Genomic DNA, 24,272 nt, shown 5'->3' on the forward strand with positions numbered 1-24,272 from the left:
GAAAGAAATGGAAAAACAGTAGTTAGACAGAGGTCTCTCTTGCTGTTGCTGTGAGTATTAGACTCTAGATTCTACACTGGGCTTGTGGGAGTATGGTATGTTCTAATTCACTTTCTTCTAAAATACTAGATTCCTACAAGCCCAATCTAGAATCTTCTCTGGGATCAAATAATATTAGATATGGTAAATATTAGTTCAGAGGGATTTCTAAAAGGATATAAAATGTCTAAGGAAAATCACATAATTAATAAATGAAAGTTTGTGATATTTGGATGTGGCATTAAAGAAACTTGTACTGGTACTTTCGTCCATTTTTGTTTTTTTCCTTCCTTTACCCAAGCACCACTTTCTAAGGCATATTTGAGATTCTCTGTGGCATCAAAGTAAGAAGGTAAAAAAAGCATTTCTTTATTGCTTTAGTTTTATTTGGGAAACATCCTATTTAAACATTCACTCCCAAATTAGTTTGCTAACCAGAGTTAACGAATCAATAAAAGACTCAGAAGAAAAACACTTGACAAGGCCTTATGGCTCTCACATCAATGAGGATGCTTCCTTGCAGATAGTTGAGTATACCCAGCTACAGAGAATGGTGAATGTTGGGAGCAATTATAAAATCAGACAAAATGTAAGTTGTTTTTAATTAGACTGGAGTACTGCAAAGAGGTGGGTGGTCAAACTCTGCCACAGTGTGAATGGCATAGTTTTTTCTGAACCATAGGACTGACTATACACAGATTATCCTTCTCAATAGTGGTTACTCATGTCATGAGATCCAATGCATGTTCAGACAATGGTTAAAGAATGGATCAGCACAGTGCAAGGGAACTGCAAAAGCAGACAGACTCATTTAAGGAAATGCATATGCAGCATATCTTTTATTTATAGTATAAGAGGCTCAAGTTTGCCATTCATGTTTCTCGGAAGAATAACTGGTTGCTAAGCTTCTCCATAATACTGTCTGTGTTGTTAAAAAGACTGCAAGTCAGAAAATGAGCTTCCATAGATAAGGAGTGGCCTGTGGCTGCTGCAATATAAAGACTTGGAAATCTTTCTTATACTCCCAGGTCCAGGAACAAAGTCTTCACACTCTTTAGATCCTATAGTCTCCCTCCTCCTGAAGGGTAAGTCATCATGACAGTACACTAACCCAAGACCTTCTGTGGCCCACCATGATTACTATGTAGGTTGTGTCCTGGAGTACTGAGCATACTACAGAAAGTGAAGGCAGTACAAAGGCAAATTCTCTGTATTTAATTGATAGCCACTTACTACTTTTTCCTTTTTTTTAAAAAAATGCCTTTATTATTTCATTATAGTTATACAATAATGGGGTTCAGTTTGACATAGTCATACATGCATGCAATTTAATTTGCTCCACTTCAGTCCCCAGTGCTTCCTCTTTCCTACTCTCCTCTGTCCTCCCATTTACCTTCCTCTACTCTACTAGTCTTCCTTCTATTTACTGTATTTTTAAATTGGTGCTTCACATAAAGGTGGATTTCACTGTGGTATATTCATATATGTACATAGTATAATTTTGTCAAATTCATTTCACATTTTCTCCCTTTTCATCCCTCCTTACTCACCCTCAATCTTTTCACTCTACTTCATTATCTTCCCTCTGTTTTCGTGAGACCCCTCTCACCCCTTACTTTGTCCTAGCTTCCATATATGAGAGAAACCATTGAACCTTTGACTTTCTGAGTTTGGCTTATTTCACTTAGCATGATGTCCTCCAGTTTCATCCATTTACCATCAAATGCCATAATTTCATTTTTCTTTATGGCTGAGTTGTGTACATATACCACATTTTAAAAATCCATTCATCTGTTGATGGGCATCTGGGTTCGTTCCATATCTCTGCTATTGTGAATTCTGCTGCTGTAAACATTGATGTGGCTGTGTGACTATGGTATGCTGATTTCAGTGTTTTTTAAATAAATACTGAAGATTTCTAGACTTTTGTGGATCTTCACACTGCTTTCCAGAGTGGTCGTATTAATTTGCAGTCCTACCAAAAGTGTATGAGTGTACCTTCCTCCAACATCCTCACCAACATTTATTATTATTTGTATTCTTGATGATTGCTATTCTAACTGGAATGAGATGAAATCTCAATGTAGTTTTGATTCACATTTCCCTGATTGCCAGAGATGCTGAAAATTTTTTCATGATTTGTTGGACATTTGTATTTCTTCTTTTAAGATAAGTCTGTTTAGTTCTTTTGCCCCTTTATTGATTGGGTTTTTTTTTTTTTTTTTTTTTTTTTTTTTGGTTTTAAGTTTTTGAGTTCTTTTTTTTTTTTTTTTTTTTTTTTGGGTGCTGGGGATTGAACCCAGGGCCTTGTGCTTGCAAGGCAGGCACTCTGCCAACTGAGCTATCTCCCCAGCCCCAGTTTTTGAGTTCTTTGTGTATTCTGAATATTAACCTCCTGTTGGAGGAGTAGCTGGCAAAGATTTTCTCCCATTCTGTAGGCTCTCTCTCTCTATGCTTTGAATAATTTCCTTTGCTGTGCAGATCTAATTCTAGATCTTTGATCCACTTTGATTTGAATTTTGTGCAGGGTTAGACATAGGAGTCTAGTTTTAGTCTTCTACATATGGGTATTTGCTTTTCCCAACACCATGTGTTATTTTTTTATTTATTGGTACTGGGAATTGAACCAGGGGTGTTTAACCACTGTGCCACATCCCCAGCCCTTTTTTTGTTTTTTTATTTTGAGACAGTGTCTCACTAAGTTGCTTGGGACCTTACTAAGTTGCTGAGGCTGGTTTGAACTTATGATTCTCCTGCCTCTGCCTCCTGCGTCACTGGGATCTCAAGCATGTACCACTCTGCCTGGCAACACCATGTGTTTTAAGAGCCTCCAGCATCACTCTTCTTGCTCAGAATTTCATTGGCTGTTGTAGGTCATTTACTCTTCCAAATGAATTTTGGGACTGATTTTTCTAGTTCTTTGAGGATCATTGGCATTTTGATGGGATTTCATTCAATCTGTATAATGGTTTTGGTAGCATGACCATTTTGACAAAATTAATGTGATCCATTCAAGAAATGGGAGATCTTTTCATCTTCTAAGGTTTTCTTCAATTTCTTTCTTCAGTGTTCTGTAGCTTTCATTGTAGAGGTCTTTCACTTCCTTGATTAGATCTACTCCCAAATTGCTTTTTATTTTTTATTTTTTTTGCAGTGCTGGGAATTGAACCCAGGGCCTTGTGCTTGCAAGGCAAGCACTCTACCAACTGAGCTATCTCCCCAGCCCCCCAAATTGCTTTATTTATTTATTTACTTATTTATTTGAGGTTATCATGGATGGGATAGTTTTCCTAATTTCTTTTGCAGCAGATTCACTATTGGAGTATAGGAAAACTATTGATTTATGAATGTTGATCTTGTATTATGGTACTCTGCCCAATTTGTTTATCAGCTTTAGAAATTTTCTGGTAACTCTTTGGGTCTTCCAGATATAGGACCATGTCATCAGTAAACAGAGATAATTTAACTTCTTTTTCATATTTGTATTCTTTTAAATTCCTTCTCTTGCCTGATTGCTCTGGTTAGCATTTCAAGAACTATATTGAATAGGTATGGCAAGAGTGGGCAACCTTATCTCATTCCTAATTCTAGAGAAAAAGCTCAGTTTTTCTCCATTCAGTATGATATTGGCTTTGGGTTTATTATATACAGCCTTTATAATGTTGAGCTAAGTTCCTTCCATGCCTAGTTTCCCCAGCATTTTTAACATGCTGAACTTTATCAAAGGCTTTTTCTGCATCTATTGAGATGGTCACATGATTCTTATCCTTAATTTTCTTTGAGTGGTGAATTACATTTGTTCATTTGTGTGTGTTGAACCAACCTTGCATCCCTGGGATGAAACTCACTTGATCATGGTGTCCTATCTTCTTGATGTGTTTAAAATGCAGTTTGCTAATGTTTTATTAAGGACTTTTGTATATATGTTCATCAGGGATGGTCTATAATTTTCTTTATCTGATTTGTCTTTGGGTTTGGTATCAGGGTTATATTGGTTTCATAGCTTGCATTTGGAATTATTTCCTCCTTTTCTCTTTCATGAAATAATTTTAGGAAAACTGGAATTAAATTCTTCAAATGTCTGGTAAATTAGGTGGAGAACCATCTGGTCCTGAAGTTTTCTTTGTTGAGGGCTTTTAATTGCTGCTTTAATCTCATTGCTTGATATTGGTTTGTTTAGGTTTTCTATATCTTCCTGGTTCAATTTGGGCAGGTAATATGCACCTAGAAATTTGCTAATATCTTTGAACTTTTTTTCTAGTTTATTGGCATATACATTTTTAAGTTTTTATTTTCTTTTTGTTTTTCAGTGACACACAAGTTTTATCAAAAAATGCTTATGGAGAATGAACAATGCCAACATGCTTCACAGATAGTACCTCTACCCCTCTCCATGCTTCACCAAATAACACCTCTGTCCCTCTTGACACTACTCCAGTAAGTCCACTGGTAACAGACTGAACAGACAATACCTCCATCCCTCTTGGTTCTAATTTAATGCCAGAGAATAGCACCCTCCTCCCCTCATGATGCCAGTGTTGTTAGATCCACACCAGTTATTGAAGGAAGAGGGGTTCGTAAGTTAAGCAAAACAGCAGTGGCATCACTAGCTTAGCTTGCTTTGTCCCATCGTGTGATCAGCATCAAAATTGTTTCTAATGATCCTCTGTATTTTAGAAGTGTTCATGGTGATATCTCCTTTTTCATTTCTAATTTTATCGATTTGGTTTTCTCTTTATTTTTTCTGGTTATTTTCACTAAAGGTTTATCAACCTAATTTATCTTTTCAAAGAACCAGCTCTTGGTTGCATTGAACTTTGCAATGTTTTTTATTCTCAATTTCATTAATTTTGGGTCTGCTCTTAATTATTTACTATCTTCTACTGATTTTGGAATAAGTTTGTTCATCTTTTTCTAGGGCCTTGAGGTTTGCATTAGATAACTTATTTTATTTTTGTTTGTTTACTGTAAACATTCAATTCTATAACTTTCATCTTGGTACTACTTTCATACTGTCCCAGAGAATTTTATATGTTGTATCTTTGTTCTCATTCTTTGTTCTCTAGGAATTTCTTGATTTCTTCTTTCATTTATTCTATGATCTGTTTCTAATTTAAAAGAGCATTGTTCAATGTTTATTTTTTATGTCATTTCTATAATTTTTCTTGCTATCGATTTTTAATTTCATTCCATCATGATCTGATAAGATGCATGGGATTATATCAATACTTTTATATTTGCCAAGACTTGCACTGTGAACTAGAACATGTCTATTTTGGAAATGGTTTCATGAGCTGTTGAGAAGAAAGTGAATTCAGTTGTTTTGGGGTGCAATTATCTGTAGATATTAGGTCCATTTGATTTATAGTATTACTTAGGTCAGAAGTATCTTTATTGATTTCATGCCTGGATGACCTGTCTGTTGGTGAAAGGGGTGTGTTGAAATCAGCAGGTACTATTGTGTAGATGTCCAGGAGGGGGACCTGAGGGACTGATTGTTGGTTCGGGGTTTTTGTCTCCCCAACTCTACATGTTGAAGTATTGTTGGATCCTGCGTGAAGCTACTTTGTGTGTAGAGTGAGATGTGCTGTTCCTTGGTTGAGTTGTGAGTAACTCAATCACAGGATCTCTACCCCATGAACTTATAATGCTGCAATCAAATTCCAGCTCATTTTAGAGAAAGGGGGAGCAAGGAAAAGCAATAGTTGTGGCAATCACAGTAAAGCTTAAAATAGATGTCCAGTGTCTACTATGACATCTATAACATGAATTGTCACTTGAATCAAAATGGTAATGAGTCAGCACTGGATAATAACCAAACAACATGAATGGGGTAGGAATTTTATAAACTAAATAATTCTATCAGACAAGTGAAGAGAAAATAAGGTAGGGAGGCAAGAGTAAGTTTGAAATTTTTCAAAAACGAATAGAGGAGAATAAGGAGAGAGGTAGCAGGTGGCAGTAATAAAGGAGAAATAAACCAGGCACAGTGATTTGGGAAGCTGAGGAAGGAGGAGTACAAGTTCAAGACCAGTCTCAACAACTTAGCAAGGCCATAAGCAACTTAGCAAGACCCTGCCTCAAAATTAAAATATAAAAATAAAAAGGGTGGGGATATAGCTCAATGGTAAAGCATCCCTGTGTTCACCCTCCAGTATAAAAAAGAAAAAAAAAGGGAGGAATAAAAAAATAACTAAAAGTAATAAAGAGAGAGGAATAGGGAATAAGAAAATTTGGTTATCAGAGGGGGAGGAAAGTGAAGACAGAGTAATAAGAGGAGCAAAGCAAAGCTATAAAAGAAAAAATGAAAAATCAAACCCACACAAAATATTACCTCACCAAAGTCAAAACAAGGTTAAATAACAACTGGGTGAAGAAAAGGGCAATAAAGTGAAATAAAAGTTGTATGAATACATAAATATACACATATTTATATATACATACATATGTGTACATGCATATATTTCAAACCTATCGTCCAGCTAGAACATGCACATAGGCAGGCACATACAACGGCAAAGAGTAAAAAATAAATTAAGTTAAAATTTAAAAGGGAAATAAAGGGAAAAAATTCTTAGAAATAAAGGGCTTGTTTTCAGTGAGGTGGCTAAAACTGTTGTCAAGGATGGCTGCTCACTGCTTATGCTGTTGTGGCATTCTTTGCATTTCTTTCTGGACTCTGTAACCCTTTGATTAATGGCTAGAGGTTGTTAAATCTGACTCCTTTGTGTGTCTCACCAAGTTGCAGGCTGTGGTGACCTGGAGCCAAAACTGGTTGTAGTACCTCCCCGCTTCCTGCTTCACATATAGGATAGGGTACACCGATCCATCCCCAGAGCAGGGCTGATGTAGAGTTCTCGGTGGAAAGTTCCAGCAGTTGGGGTTTAATTGTGGCTGTATTTTGGAACTTTCTTAGAAGGTATTTGAGATTAGATTCACACTCCTTTTGGCTGGGCAGATGCTGATCTCTGCTAGAGATCTGGGTCTCAGGGCCTCTTGAAAATTCCACTCCGAGGGTTGGGGATCTACCTGCTGCAGGTGTCACATATTTCACTGTCATGGATGTGAATTACCCAGAATCAGACCAGGAGTGCAGATGTACCTGTTTGTCTGGTTTCTGGTCTCTTCCCAGCTGCTCATTTGAGCCACCAATGGGGGCTCTCTGCCCTCGATATTCCCACGCCGGATCACCCTAATATGATCCTCTCTACACCTGTTTCAGTCATGCTGTTCCAGGCACACTCTGAACCCCACAACATGTAACTGCTGGGTCAGGTTGGCAAATCCCTTTATGAGTGCTCTATCTTCCTCTTCAATCATCGACTTGTCCCACCCACCATTTCTAGGTCAGTTGAGATCAACCTCCCACCCTATTCCACAGGTTCCCCCAAGTCAATTTTACGTGCTGTATTTCCTTTCTGCCTGTGTTGCCCTTCCCTGATGTAGTGGGTTCCACTCTCTATTTTTTTTTTTAATACTAGTAAACAACAGGCCTTGCTATTACTTTGACTGGGCATCTGTTTGTGCCAGGTACTCCTTGAAGAACATACCATATTTTGGTTCATGTAATCTTCACCACAGTCCTGCAAAGTTGGAATTAACCCATTTCACAGACAAGAAAACTAAGACTCAGAGAGACAATGCAACTTGATCTAACAGGTAGAAAATGGCAAATCAGGGTTGTGAAATGATGTTTCTCTGATTAAAGCCCAGAGGTCTGTCTCAGAGCTGACATGCAGTTGAATGCATCAGGACCCACCACTCTGGACCCTCCATTGTGACCCTTTGGGTTTTCCCTTGATCTGGTTAAACCCTAAACAGGCTACAGGGTGATGCTGAGTGCTATGAAAGAACTGTTGTGATTCCCAGGCTATTTCTGTTGCTAATGATTTTGAATATCACCACTCTTCTTTCTGCTAAACTTACCTTAGGAACACCTGTTATGTATAAACCAGGAATCAGGTGATGTAAAGCAGGCTCTCTGGACCTCGATTCTGTTCCGCCTTAAAGAAAGTGAATGTAAGTACCCAGGCAAGCACAGTTAACCTGGGTCTTGGCCAACTCCTTGATGCTAACCTCCCATGACTTCCCACATTCCTTCTAATACCCTGGCCCTGAAGGTATTTGGATGTTCAAACTCCTTAGAGAACAGAGCTTATAATCTGAGGAGAATGGTTTATCAGAAAGTAAGCCAGAGGGAAGAATTCAGGTCAGAACCTTCCATGGCCTCCTGGGGCTATGCAACCGGGACAGAACAATGTTGAAGTGTCCAGCCATCTTCCTGGGCTCTAAGAACCTGATGTTCTCTTTCAGACTCCATCAAGATGCCTTAAGGAACTTCCAACTCAGTAAGGGACCCAAGCAAGCACAAAACTAAATGAGTCTGAGCCCAGCCAGGAGGTGTGGCTCCACTGGAGGTGTAAACTGAAGCAGAGGGTGGGAGGCAGCTGCTAACTCTGAGGTGGCCTCTGGGAAGATTTCACTACGAAGGGCACATCTGAGTGGAATCTAAACAATACGAAAGCGTACAAGATGGTGTTCAATTCCTCCACAACTGACAGGTTTATCACAAAAATGTATCTTGGGCTGTATCTTCTACTTTGGTTAAAATATGTCTAAAGATAATAATCTTTTATGACTATGCTTGATTAGTATTGGGGATTAGTTTATTCCATCAGGCAAGCCATAGAAAGAGTCAAGCCTACCCAATAGTTATTTGAGACAAACACAGTGTAATTATAATGTTCATTTGTTGATCATGTGTTCTAATTAAAGTCAAACTTTGAATATTGGCAAAGGTACCAGGGGAATAAAACTGAAATCATTCTGGGAATGTCAGAACACAAATGTATTTCCTGCCTGTTTGTGTTCACATTTCTATTTTGTTTTCATGGTGTTACAAGGAGCCCCGGAAATCTTAGTGTGGATATGCTCTGGACATCCATGAGCCTTCTCTGTTCTCCACACTTCATGATGCTGCCACTGGCCTGAATTTAAAAGGATCTTAGTCTAAAGCCCTCATTTTACAAGTGGGACAACTGAGATTGTGAGAAGATGGAATTTGAAATGGAACCTTTTAGATCTTTGATCCTCAAAGTATGACCCTTGGACTAAGGATCGTGATAGAAATGCAGGCTGTTAAGACCTATTGAGTATTTGGAATCCTCACTGATCCCTAGGTGATATATGTGTGCACACTGGAATCTGGAAGTGCTTTTAGACTGGTGTATTTTCCACATAAGTAAGAAATGCAGTTCTTACTGAAAAGTCATGTTTATTTAATTCATGTTTGAGGGGAGAAGATGCAAACCACTGAATATTTTAACTCCAAAGACATTGGACAAGCAAGATCTTCCTGGATAAGCTGGAGATCTCTCAAAGCCACGCAGGAGTTGTGTACTTAGAAAAGGCTCACCTCCCTGGTGCCCTGCCTTCCAATTCAGTTCCAGGAAAGCAATGTTAAGAGAGCCCAAGCTACGATTCTTGGATTCTTTCATGAATTAATGAAGATTTTAATTCATTTGGGCTTTCAGGAAGTTGAACTAGATCTGAGAAACAAACTTGGCCTACTCTTGCCATAGCTCAAGTGAAGGGTATTCTCAGCTAGTTCATTCTCTCAGCCTTCAAAAGACTAAGAGGCCTAGGGCATGACTTTCTCATTAAGGTATTTTTTAACATGAGGGCTGGTTTCATTTTATTTGATCATACCCTCATTTCCCCTGATAAATATCACATTTCCATTTCTGTCTCTTTGCTAAGTTGCTTTTGATTCCGACAATCCCTAAGGGGTTATATCTCTTCCTCTTAACACCATTTTAAGCCACACTTAAACAACACATAACAATTTTAGGAAATGGTCTGTAGTGTTTTTCTCTTAGTAACTTTTAGCTAACCCATTTTTTAAAAAATTGGTTTAAGTACTTTGTCTATGACTAATGCATTACTCTATAAGTCATTAAACTGTTTATTTATAAATCGATCTTCAAGGCAACATTCTGTGGTGGTATTTTGAATTTATGGAGAAATAATCTCTATAAGGTAATGAATACCCTCATCTTTTACACAGGGATTTTTTTGGGTTAAAACAAAGTCAACGTGAAATAAAATGAACCTTTCTGAAAAACAATGACATTTCTGGGAATGGTCGAAAAGAAAAATATAATCTGTCATATTTAAAGAATTAAGAAAAAAAACTTAATTGCCCAAATTATGCTCAATATTTTCTACATATTGCTCCTCACACAAGAAAAAGGTGTGTTTATTTTCCTAAACATAGGGTCTTCTCCCACAAATGTGGGGTACACCTACAGTTGAAGCCCACTGATGAAGACTCTTTCCTTAACAAAAACCTATGCATCAAGCTCTTCTAACCTCTTCTCAACTGGGTCCTGACTCTTGGATATATTATATTTCATTTCTGCATTGCCCAATTGTAAAGCCCCAACGAGTTAACTTAAAAAGTTGCCAAAGTTGCTGATGCTAAAAAGGGGTTAAAAATTAAAAGCTGCTGACAAGCTAAAATCAGCCTAGCTAAATAACAGGATGTCCTTGGCAGTAAAAATCCCCTGATTTAGGCTGTTGCTAGAAATAACAAGGGACCCTCCTGACTGTGGTCAAGCTGACCTCCTATAGACCAGTGGTTATTGTGGTGACTAAAACTTCGCAGAAGTCCAAAACATGTCCTAATGTGGACCATCAAGGACATAAACCACTTCAATTGTAAAAGAGAAACTGAGTCCCTTTGTTTTAAGTGTATAAAACAGCTTGTAAACTTGTGCTCAGGGTACTTGGCAGTTGACTGCTGAGCTGGTCTGTATCCAGTGCCCGAGCAGCGTTGCTTGAATAAATTGGCTCTTTCTGTGGTTGCATACGGCTTGGTCTCCGTCGTGGTCTCTTTGGGGGTCCCGGGCTTGGGTGTGACACCCACCCTGTGGTCGGGGCACTACACAATTTTAGCGGGAATCCTGCTGAGTCAGAAACTACCATCCTGGACATCTGACCATCCTTGATAACTAATCAGGTTCCTCATCCTCCAAACCCCCCCAGTTTATGTCTACTTCCCTGCCTGCCTTCAGCAAGGATCCAGTTAGGTTGATTTAGCCGTAATCCCTCTTACTTCTGATGTTTCCTCTTAGTTATTTCCCATCCATAACCTTCCTGGGATCCTTGGGACCCAGATCCTTGACTAGAAACTCCCACTTTTCCTTGTTTTTTTAGGAATTGAGCTCAACTTCTCTTTTCCACTTCAAACCCTCTCTCCTGCAGTGGTCCCTGCGCCTATTGTGATGGCCCTGAATAAAGTCTGCCTTACTTGACTTAGTTCTTTTTCGTAAACTGCTTTTTTTTTTTTTTTTTTTGCCATATTTTTATTGGTGCATTACAATTACACATAATGGTTGTAAATAAAGAGGAGGCCCTGCAACCTTCTTAGTATTGAGTGTGGGCAGGAGTAGGGGCAGCTGGAGAGAGGGTCAGAGGTACCTAGAATCAGCTTCTTCTGGACTGTGATGGGATTACACATAATGTTGTTGCATGTTCATACAAGCAGATGATATGCCCTACTTTAACAAGTATCACAAATAATTTTTCTTTTCACACTATTTTTCACTTAACCAACCCAATAAATTAGCCAGCAAACACACCAAAACCTGGAAGATTTTTCCTTTGACTCATCCACTTTCTTTCTGCTTCCATCAGCAGCAGTGCATGCTTAACAAGGGCTAACTGTGTTTGTACCCAGACAGTTTATGCCAGTTCTGTTTGTTATTAATTATGCATTTAATTGCATATCAGTCATATATATAGTGAAATATGTGATTTATGTGAAAGGAAAGGGAGCTACTACTGTGAAAATGAACTTAAGGAAGACTTGGGAAAGATGACCTGCAAAGAAAATCATTGCTGTTAAATAAGCCTGAGCAAAATAATTGTAAAATACTGGGAAAACCATTAAGATGAGGATTGTGTGCTCTGTTTGAGGCTCATGTGTCTTTAAGTTGTCACTCATCATGAAATAAATTTAAAACTGAAAATCAGAGGTATATAATGGCTCAAATGACATAGACAGGCATTAGTGAACTCCAGTTTGAAGAACCTGAGTCAAAGAAAAGTGATTCTGGATTCAAATGAATGTATGCCAATATGTCCAAATACCATGTGTAAGCACTATGCATGTTTCGCATGTGTTCCTGCTTTACCAACTTTTCAATTAACTAATTATTGGACCAGATTTAGTCAGGCCCAGTGTTACTTATGATGGGCCAGGAGTTCCCTGAAGGCATGCTTTGTGCTTAAAAAAAAAACAGGTTTTTATAAGCCATTGGCCTAGTCACTTATTGGTTTATCTTACTACAAAAGGCAATCCCGAAAATATTATATCCGTAAGGTCAATTCCAGGGTTCACAGCCTACCTCTCCCCAATTTCCCTGAAGGAAAATTCCTTTATTATTATTATTATTATTATTATTTTTAATTATTTTAATTCTGTATTGGAAAAATTTCTGGAGTAAGAGTCAAGACATTCATGACTAATTCTAATTCTTTCTCTAATAACTAGTTGTAAGGTTTCAGACCAGTCAATCAGCTTCCTCCTGTGCTGGGGTGGGCCTGGATAGTGGGTTGGTTGGCCCTGCAAGGCTGGCCCAGATTTTCCCTTCTGTCATGGGGTGGGGTGGCGGGGGAGACATTCTCTCCCTTGCTGGCCTCTTTCTGCCTACCTACTGATGTGGAAGCTTCCACAACTGCTGTCCTGTGGTCACTGCTCCTAGACCCCAGATGGTTCACTTTAAGTGTGACCGTCCCTTGGCCAGATCCCATCACAGTCCATAAGAGGCTGATTCTAGGTACCACTGACCCTCTCTCCAGCTGCCCCTACTCCTGCCCACACTCAGTACTAAGAAGGCTGCAGGGCCTCCTCTTTATTTACAACTTGCTGTTTCTTAACATCTCTGGTTTCAAATTCTGTACCTGAATTAGAAATAATATAAAAATCTTAAGTTCAGTTCTTCTTCCTATTGAATTTTTTCATTAAAAGTACTGAGAACTGAGCTCATTATTAAAGCAATGTAAGTTGAAGTGAGAGAAGAACTATTGTTGTGGTTGTTTTTACTGTTTTAAAAAAATCAAATGCTATTATTGCACTGGACTGGGAAAGTGCATCTTCATCCCACTACCACTTAGCACTTTAACTTGGGGTCAGGCAGCAAGGAGTTAAGAGCCCAGGCCTTGAAACAGATGGCCTAGATCTGAGTCCTTGCTTTACTGTTCCTGGCTGTATGATCCTGGGTAAGTTACTTAATTTTCTTATGCTCCAGTTTTCTCCTCAGTATAATGGGGCTAATAATAGTAACTATCTCACACAGGGTTTTTGAGGGATTAAATTGGATAAAGCACTTAGCACTTTGTGAAATGAAGTTGCTCAATAAGCAACAATTACTAATATTGGTGTGAGGTACAGTGGGAAAAAAGGGAGAAAGCAAGAAGGGGATGGGAGACAGACAACAGGAAGAAAAGGAGAGGGTTCTGAAACAGTGAAGAAAGTGAAATGACAACTTAATTGCCTCCTTCAGTTCATGTTCTGAAAAGAAACTGCTTACTTAAAACAGCTCCAGAAGAAATCTAAGTTTTTTTTATCTGAAAGACATATATGATTTTTAACAAGTTAGAACTATTGGGGCTGGGGATATAGCTCAGTTGGTAGAGTGCTTGCCTCTCAAGCACAAGGCTGGGTTCAAGCCCCAGCACCACGAAAAAAAAAAAAATTGAGAACTGGGGTTGTGGTTCAGTGGTAGTGTGCTTGCTTGGCATGTGTGAGGCCCTGGGTTCCATACTCAGCACCACACATGAATAAATTAATTAAATAAAGTTCTAAAAAATATTTTAAAAAAGAACTATTTAAATACACAATTAATAAGCTTCCCCTAAAACCAGTCGCTCACTTTATTTTTTCCCCAATGACTATTTTTAGTAGCCACAGGTAGGGCCATTATGTGTTCAAATAGATCTATGGACTTTCACAAAGCAAATAAAACCAAAGGAAGTAATAACATCAAAGACATATGGGCAAAGGGGAAAAAGCTCTAATTTGCATTGGAGAATGTTTACAGCAATAGTCAGTTCACCTTAGCTCGAAAGAACTGTAAATATCAGATGTAGTCTACAGTACATCTTGAGTTTCACATTTGGAAAGTCTGACATTTAAGCGTGTTAGTCCAGGCAGAGACAAGCTGGCTGCTTATTTAGGCAGGTAATGCTGGGTCAAGCAACACTGCTACTTGGTACCTCTGTCCATCTGGGCACAAAACAGAATGCAAGGGTCAAAAACACTTCCACCGAATCCAGTAAGCAAGCAGTCTGTAGGAGATTCCTAATAATGAAGCCCAATCTATTCTCTAATGTCTTCCCTCACATGGCTAGGCTACAGCATGCCACTGAATGGGGCAAGAGATAGTAAAATATATATTTTTTAATTTGTTCTTTTTAGATATACACAAAGATAGAGTGTGTTTTGACATATTACACACACATGGAGTGTAACTTCCCATTCTTGTGGTTGTACATGATAGGGAGTTACACTTATGATGTATTCATATAAGATCATAGGAAAGTTATGTCCAATTCATTCAAAATATTTTTTGAATTCTGCAGGCTCCCAGAAAGGGTATCATGTCCCACCTGGTATTCAAAGTGGTAAAAGAAAAAAAAAATCAAATCTTAGAAATCAAGAACATTAAAGTGAGTCATGTGTGGTGCATCATGGATATTGGAATATCTGTCCCACATCAGTGGCATCCCTGATCTGCAAGCTTTGCCCCACTCCAAGACTTGTGCTGAGGGAGAAAATGCAGTCTTTACTAATCCTTATCACTGACTCAACAAGTGGAGTAAGTGATCATGAATTCCACAGCTCTTGGTTGAGCTCCTGCAAACCAGGCGTCTTGCAAGGTATGAGGAACAAGGAGGGAGGAGAAGCCCACAGACCTGGGAAGGATACAGTCTTCATTTCCACTTCAGAAGCTCACTGCCAAGTGCAGTGAGGTTTGTAAGATGCTGGTTGCACATTGACTCATCTAGGGAGTTGTAAGAAAACACAACAAAACAAAACTGGGCTGCCCAGGGCCACACCCAGGATTTCTCCATATAGGGTGGGGCTCAGGTGACTATATTTTTTAAAAACTTCCCAAACGATTCTAAGGAGAAGCCAGGGCTTTGAACCTTTATTTTCCAGGGAGATTAAAAACATACAAAAAGTAATTACCACAAAATGAAACACATGCTGTAATTAAGGTGCACAGATTATGCTTAAGGGGAAAAAAGGAAGAGGTGACTTAATTAATTCTAGGGAATTCTGAAAAGCTTCACTTAGAAGGTGATGATTGTGCTGGACTTTGAATCATAAACCATAAACAAGAGTCTTCCAGTAAAAGGAGCACACTCAGGAAAGTTCCAAGGGAGGAAAGAAGATCACATTCAAAGGTGTGGTGGTGGGTCAGGGCACATGCATGAGGAGGGCCCCAGTGGTTCCGGGTAGATGAAGTGTAAAATTCCTGAGTGTGGGTCAGCGGCAAGAGGCTGGAAGAGAAACTGGAGTCAACTGGAGAAACTGGGTTTTATTCTTCAGGCAACTGAAACACAGATTGGATATCATCTGTACTCAAGGAGATCATTTCAGCAACCATGCAGACAATAAACAGCAAGGGCAAAAGATAGGTAAGAGGCGTTGGGAGAGGAGAGAATGGCCACCAGAACTAGGGCCGGTAACTGAGGCTTCTGCAGTAGCTGGGGCACAACATTGAAGGAGGCCCTCACTCCCAGGTGCAAACTGTGCACTTGCACAATCCTGGAGGTGAGTGTTGCCTTATATCTTGTGTCCAGGCACCTCACCCTTCTCCCCTTCATCTTGTCCTGGGAATGAGATCAGCTAAAGGAATACCATTGCACAGATAACTCCAGTGGCCAGGAAAGATGATGGTGACCTGGGGAGACCAGGGCAAAGGACAGATAGCATAGATGATGAATGACTGGGTCAGGAAGATGGGGGCTAATTCAAAAGGAAATAAAATGCTAATATCTCCAGAACACTTCCCCCTCCTCCACAACCTGTCACCAAGGTTACCTGCCTCCAGGGAATTGTTACTCCCAGCAAGGAGATATTAATGAGTACCCACTGGGCAGCTCCTTTCCTGCCTTTGGTCATGTAGGCAGGATGGCAGGAGAGAGAATGAGAAGAAAGGAAACCTGAAATCTATAAAAGGGGCAAGATACCCCCCACTCCTTCAGGGACTAGCTCTAAACCCCCTCCTTTCCAGAAAAGTCTCTATTTCTCTCTCTGTTCTATCCTTTACATAAAATTTGTTTTTTCCCCTTGTCATTTCTTGCGTGTTTAATCTTCAGTACGGGAGAACAAGGACCCAATTGGTCTAAGGCTGTGGCAGGAAGTCAGGAGAAGAGGGAAAAGGCTATACATCTTTTTAGTAGGTGGAGCCCACAGTTTCTATAAACTGAGGGGTGAGCAAGGAAGAACTGAAGTTGACAGTGGGGTTCTGGCTCAGGATAGGTCATCATAAAACAAATGGAGACAGAGGAGGGCAGGTTCAATAGGAGCCATATCTTAAACAAGTGAGGAAGATGTTCACATCAGCAACACTCATACTATAGGCGAACAGGCAGAGTAGTGCTTTACAGGCAAGCCAATAAAACAATGATCAATATCATCAGGGAGTGCTTTGTGAAAGAAGCAGAGCTTGAGTTAAGCCTCCAAAAGAAAAAAAAATGAGGAAAGGGAATCCTTTGTACACTGTTGGGAATTATATGTTGGTGAAGCTATTATGAAAAATAGTAGGGAGTTTCCAAAATAATTAAAAACAGAACTACCATATTACCAGACGACCCAGGAATACCTCTTTTGGCTCTATGTCCAAAGGAAATGAAATCACCATCAAGTAAAGATAACTGCATTCTTATGTTGATTACAGCATTATTTACACTAGCCAAGACACATGACCAGAGTTTCTATCCACCAGTGACAAAAAGTGGTATATATGTGAAAATATATTTATACACATAATATAATATCATTCAGCTTAAAAAGATGATTCTGCTATTTATTGCAACATAGTTGAGCCTACAGATCATTATGCTAAGTGAAATAAGCCAGACTCGGAAAGAAAAATACTGCATGATCTTACATGTGGAATATTTTTCAAAAAGTCAAATACACAGAGATAGACAATAAAATTCTAGAACATAATTGGTGGGGGAGGAAATGGGGGAAATATAGGTCAAAGGGTACACAGTTGCAGATATGTAGGATAAAAAAGTCTGGAAAGCTCATGTTCCACATGACTAGAGTAAATAATACTGCATTGAATTTGGGATTTTGCTAAAGAGTAGATTGTAGGTGCTCTTGACATGCACTAAACACAAAGGAGTAACTATGTGAGATGATGAATGTATTAGCAGTTTGACTATAATAAGCATATTATACTATGTATAAATATATCAAAACATGTTTTGCTCTTAAACATACATTATGAAAAAAGCAGGATCTGAATAAGAGAATAGGAGAAATAGCATTCTTGCTTACTTTTAGCCATTCCTAACTGCCCTGGGTCAGGTCTAGGGTGAGAAGCATGAGAAAGTGGGGCAGGTTAAAAGAATAAGGAGCTGGTAGTGTGTGAAAAGAAGTATAATTAGGCTGGATGAGTAAGAGAAAGACCTTAAATATCAAAGAAAAAAATTTACATTGCTTACATAGATGGTGGGGAGCTATTTATGTGTTTCTGAATAGGGAATTAATGCAATCCAACATGACACTTTAGAATCACAAACTTTTCTCTTTTTTTCCCATATTTTTTAAGTTGGTGCATTATAGTTGTATGTAATGGTGGGATTTGTTGTTGCACATTCATATATGCATATAATATAATGATATGATTTGGTCATTATTATTCCCCAATATTTCCCATTTCCCTTCTCCCCTGGTTCATTTCCTCTACTCTACTGATCTCCCTTTGGTTTTCATGAGATATCCCCATCTGTCTTTTCCCTTTTCCTCTTTAGCTTCCACATACAGGAGAAAATATATGACCCTTGACTTTCTGGATTTTACTTATATTTGCTTAACATACTGTTCTCAAGTTCCATCTATTTTCTTGCAAATGACATAATTCCATTCTTCTTTATGACTGAATAAAACTTCACTGTGCATGTATACCACATTTTCTTTATCTACTCATTCATTGACAGACACCTTGACTGGTTCCATAGTTTGTCCATTGTAAATTGTACTGCCATAAACATTGGTAAGATTGTATTGCTATGCTATGCTGACTTTAATTCTTTAGAATAAATACCATGGAGTTGTATAGCTGGGTCATATAGTGGTTCCATGCCTAATCTTTTGAGGAACCTCCATACTGATTTCCATAGTGGTTGTCCTAATTTCCAATTCCATTAACAGTGTAAAAGTGTTCCTTTTCCTCCACATCCTCTCCAGCATTTACTAATATTGATCACACATTTTTTTCTATAACGAGCCAAAGAGCAAATATTTTAGACTTTGTGGACCATGATTTTATCACAACTACTCAACTCTGCATTGCAGCATGAAATCAGCCATAGGCAATATGTAAACAGGCAGGGCTATGTTCTAATAAACTTCATTTACTAAAACATGTGGAGTGTCTGATTTAGCCTGTGGGCTGGTTTGCAGAGTCTGCTTTAGATGAAAAATTTGCCAGTAGAGAAAAGTTTGCCTGAGGGTATGTGTGTAAAGATTGAACTGGAGAGTGGATCCACCTGAGAAGCAACAGAAAACTTCAGACCAAAACTGGGGTGAGGAAAAGAAGAAACTTGCTTGAGAGATGGCAGAGACTTGTGAAATAAATGATTTCCCTGCAAGTATAAATTAAAAGGACAGAAACCCAAGGATCAAACCCTCAAGGAATAACCACATTAAGAGGGCAAGCAGGAAAAGAAGTCAGAAATAAGAAAGTGTAGCAAGGAAATAAGAAGAGGTCCAGATCGAGGGCAGAGTAGAACAAGAAAGGTTGCTCAAAGGCGCTCAGAGAATAAAAACTCAGAACATACCTCTGGATTTGTCTCAGAAGTTGCTGGTGAGGTTTGAAAGGGCAATCACAGAGCAGTATTAAAGACAGTGACAAAAGCGGAGAATACAAGATTAAAGCTGAGCGGGCAGTGAAGAAATGCAGCTAAGAGGTGCAATTCAGTACACTGCAACTTAGAGAAGCAGAAGGGCACAGCATTGCTGTACTGAAGGGAACTGGAAGAAAGGTGCCAGTCCAGGAGATCAGTAGGGATGGAGGGGAAACATCAAGCTTATTATGGTACACCTTAGTGCCTTGAAACCATGGCCTCGAATACAACAGAGCAACCTTAAGCAAATATAAGGGAAAGGCTTATGCTACCAAGAGAGTGGGTTACTTGGGAAGAACAGTGCTATTATATGCCTTGTTTCCAGAACATGCAAGAAAAACAAGATTATGAAAAATTGATTAATCTTCTCAAGTTTAAGAATAACTGTAGCGATGAAAGAATTTTTTTTTCCAGAAAAGTCTCTATTTTATTAGCATAGTGAACAAACAAAGCATTAAAATCTAAAAGGAACTGGCATTTCGGAGGAACAGAACAGGAAAACAATCTTTGATCTATATCCATATAAAATCCTTTGATATTTTATAGCAACAGAGAGGCCTGGAGGTGTGAGAACTCTTACCACTTATGTCTGGGCATTTCCAGGTACCGGGATATAACTGTGCTTGACAGAAAAATAGGCCTGAGGGTGAACTCAAAGATCACATAGGGTTTGATCAACATTGATTGGAAAATAATTGCACAAGTCCTCCAAGAATTTTTCAACATTCCTGAAAAATCATCCATAAGGTTTCTGTTGAAGTTGTTTTGTTTGTCTCTATTGTTGTTTTTAAATTTAAATGGAAAATCAAAATAACAATCAGATTAACTTGTAATAGTCTCTGCTAAATATATACAGAAAATTCAATGGCCATCTCTAAAGCTTTGATATGACCTTTTATTTCCCCAAAGAGGCAGATACCTAAGCTGTCAGCTCAGGGCAGTGAGTGTGTAAATAATTGGAAACCATCTTGGATTAATGGATGTTGCTCTAAATCCACTCCTGCTGGTGAAGCTGAGGTGAATTCAGGGCAGTTTTTCTTGACACTTGAGATTTATTTTGTCATTAGTGATAAAACATCACACAAGGGCTTCTCAATCCCAAACTGTCAGAAGTACACTTAGGCATTTCAGGGAAGGTCGCCCAATATTCAAGAGCTAACTTACAGTACTGAAGCTATTATTTAGTAGCTTACTATTTTTATTATGATTATTAATGATTTATGTCTAGAATGAGCAATTAGCCACCTGCTTCTCAGATGAGGAGAGGTAAAAAAATAATCATTTTGAGAGTAAGAAAAAAGTAGGAATTTTAATCACCTATTATATTAGGCTCAGCCACCCCCATAAAAGAATACTAAATCCATTTTGTTTTCTCTTTTAAAACATACGACAAGGCATGTTAAAAAACAAAACACCCAAGAGCCCCTCAATATCCCTTAAATACATCATAATCTTTCTCTTATTTTTGGTGGGGGAGGGTAGTACTGGGGATGGACACAGGGGGACTTTGTCATTGAGCTACATCCCCAGTCCTTTTATTTATTTATTTACTTTTTGAGGTGGGATCTTGCTAAGTTGCTGAGGGTCTTGCTAAGTTGCCCAGGCTGCCCTCAAACTTGGGATCATCCTGCCTCAGGCTCCAAGTTGTTGGGATCATAGGTGTGCAGCACTGACCTGACCTATCATAGTCTCTCCTGTGAACCCTTACTTAATCATACATGCAATATCTTCCTCTTGCCTGTCAACCAATTTCTGTCCCTTGAGCCCCACCTCTACTTTCTTTGTGAATTCGCCCAGACTATTCTAGTGTGCATGTGTAACTTCTAATATTTTCACCCTTATTCTGACTTGCATTATCAGTGCTTCACATGCATCAATCTTTTCTCTATAACTAATTTGCAATTTGATTCCAGGCAGGAACTACGTCTTTATAGTATCCTATTCTGAAAGAGACTACAGTATTCTAGGTACATATGAAATAATCAGTAAAAATTAGCTAACTTCATTTGAACTTAACATAGAAAGCTTGACAAACTACAGTCCTTCTTTCAAACAACTATGCAATTAATGGGACTAATGTAAAAAGGAAATTCTAGAGAAGAACAGAAGTTCATTGAATTAGACAAAGGGGAAGGGAAGGGAGAAGGGATGGAAATAGAAGACAGTAAAATGAATCAGACCTAACTTTCCTGTGTCCATGTATGAATATACAACCAGTGTAACTTTACATCATGTACAACCACAAGAATGGGATCCTAATTAGAATAAGTTTTACTCTGTGTATGTATAATATGTCAAAATATACTCTACTGCCATGTATATCTAAAAAGAACAAACAAAAAAGGTATAGTCTTATTTTTTTTCAAAAAAGAAGATTTTGACCACAAAATCTTAAGTGTCCCAAAAACGTGTTATAAATGGAACACTTGAGACCTTTGGTCTAGATGTGTGATTCCCAAATGCATATCTATAGAACAGGCATCATGAGAATTTCTATCAGCCTATGGTGAAATGAAAAAAATAAGGAAAATTGTATTCCTTTTTTTTTTTTTTTTGGTGCTGGGGATCAAACCCAGGGCCTTGTGCTTACAAGGCAAGCACTCTACGGACTGAGCTATCTCCCCAGCCCCTGTATTCCTTTTTAATAAAGATAAACTTTAGTTTAAAAGAAGGTCCTTTATTCTGAGCATATGTCCCTCCTATTATTTTGATGTGAACAAGGCTTTTGTTTTACAAAATGATAGTAAGTGTTAAGAATACTGTGCATTTTGTTGCAATTATTGTTATTTTTTTCAAAGTCCTTCCTTAGTAAAATAAAAAGTTGGCCTTCCTCATTGTTTAAAAATTGTACTTTAGGCCTGGGGATATAGCTCAGTTGGTAGAGTGCTTGCCTCAGAAGCACAAGACCCTGAGTTCAAATCCCCAGTACCATAAAAAAAAAAAAAAAAAATGTACTTTAAAATCCAAAATTGTACTACTAGTATAAAACTCCAAAAGATGGGAACAATATTTTGGAAACACTGGACTCTGAAAAGCGTTAAAAAAGAAGAGAAATTGACTGTGATATGCAACAGGGTAGAGATGTCTCTTGCGTGCATGTTTGATGGTTGCACAGCACAGCTGCAAATTTCGTGATACTCCTCCCACCTAAAGACAAATTTATCTTGCTTCTCTTCTTCTTGATTCTGACTGGTAAATGCTCAAACCAATGGAATGGGATAAAAATGGTGCTATGTCACTTCCAAGAGAAGGTCATAAAAGACCCTACAGCCTCCATCTTGTTCACCAGAGTACTTGTTCTTGTTCTTGGATCACCATCTCCAAGTCTGTAAAGAAGAGAGAGCCAAGCGGAAGAGATAGGGAGGAGGTCTTGAGACCAGCTGTAGCCGTCCTGGCCAAGTATCAGCTATCCTGGATCCTACAGAACAGTTCATCTACCAACAAAACCCCTCTGTTGACATCACAAAGAAGAATCATCTAGACAAGCTCTCAAAATTCCTAACCCACAAAATTGAGTGACATATATTAAAATGGTTATTTTTTAAAGACACTAAAGTTTTGGGTAATTTGTTATATGATGACAGATGTCTGGAGTAGCATATTTCCTAAGACATTTCTAAAAATATTTCATGTGCTGAGATAAATAGACTATGAGGAATACAGTATTAGGAATTATATATATTTCTCCCCATTCAATTTTTAGGAAGACTAAAGCAATTTAATTGCTAGTATTTTCTTTCAGTCCTGCTAATCATTTCAAAAGAAGAGCATCAGGCGTAGCTCTGTCTTAAGGCATTCCACTCTCCCCCTGAACTCCAGCCATAAACTAAAGAGTGAATGAGGGCTAGAAATGGAGCTAGAAGCTGGCACGGTGGCCTATGCCTGTAATTGCCTATGCCTGTAATTGCAGCAGCTTGGGAGGCGGAGGCAGGAGGATCACAAGTTCAAAGCCAGCCGCAGCAAAAGTCAGGCACTAAGCAACTCACTGAGACCCTGTCTCTAAATAAAATACAAAATAGGGCTTGTGGTGTGTCTCAGTGGTTAAGTGCCCCTGAGTTCAATCCCTGGCAACCACACCCCCTCCCTGAAAAAAAAAAAAAAAGAGAGAAGAAATGGCCCTAGAAAATTCTTCCTCTTGTTTCTATCAAGTGTTCTTCTCTGCATAATCCCTGGAAAGGATTTTTGTTTTGTTTTAATGAGTGAATTTTAAAAGTAGGAAAAAGATAGGAGCTAAGTGAATGGGGACCAGGATTGAAGCAGAGTGTTTTATGAGTGGTGGTAGTAGAGGGTGATTTGGTTGCAAGATGGGAGAGTTGATCATAATGCCAAGGAGGAGAAATATGTAGACAGCACTTTGTCACCAACAGAAGTGTATTAATTAGCTCCTGGAGGGAAATATATTTACAGGAGTGTAAATTCTGTGTGCTCTGAAGCTACCAACTACAATGTAACCGATTGATAAAGCTCAGAGGCAGGCTGAAACAGAAGCACATTCCTCCTAGGAAACTGTGGCATGGACTCCCTGCCATGGTTTTCTGTTTGCACAATCTCCCTTTCCCAAACTGACACCCTCCAGTCTCCTTCCTGTTTTTTCCATCTGGAGATGCAACAATGGGGTAAATCAGTAACCACTTAAAACATTTGACTCTCAAAGCACAAACTAGACTAAATGTGTTAAGCTTACTGTGTGTGTGTGTGTGTGTGTGTGTGTGTGTGTGTGTTGGAGAAGCACCATGCACACAGGGTTGGCACAAATAAACTGCTCTGGGGTCAGGCTGGAGCATCACAGCTGTGTGTGCAGATAAGCAGAGCAGTGTTGAGGGCAGAGATCTCAGGGCTTTGTGCTACACTCGCCTGCTTATTTGGACTTGAGGATGGTGCCATCACCATGTGCAACCTGACCCATCCAAATGAAAAGATGTTGACAGAAGCACAGGGGAGCTGTCAGACAGATCTGACAGGGCTTAACTAGTGTCTTTATTACTGTTTCCAAATGACTTTCCCAAAGAGAATCTGACTCATCAAACCCCTTGGTTATGTGATTAGTTTTTTATTTCAATGGTTCTAATTTTCAGTTG

The 24,272-nt window shown here is 38.8% G+C and overlaps 1 protein-coding gene across 2 annotated transcripts in view; it reads right to left on the reverse strand.

Moving 5' to 3' along the window:
- The window catches only part of Sv2c (synaptic vesicle glycoprotein 2C), a 240,181-nt gene that overhangs the window by 112,917 nt on the left and 102,992 nt on the right, over window positions 1-24,272 (reverse strand). The gene's annotated exons all lie outside the window — the stretch shown is intronic.

Source organism: Sciurus carolinensis, chromosome 6, assembly GCF_902686445.1.
Source record: "Sciurus carolinensis chromosome 6, mSciCar1.2, whole genome shotgun sequence".
In the NCBI taxonomy this organism is placed as follows: domain Eukaryota; kingdom Metazoa; phylum Chordata; class Mammalia; order Rodentia; family Sciuridae; genus Sciurus; species Sciurus carolinensis.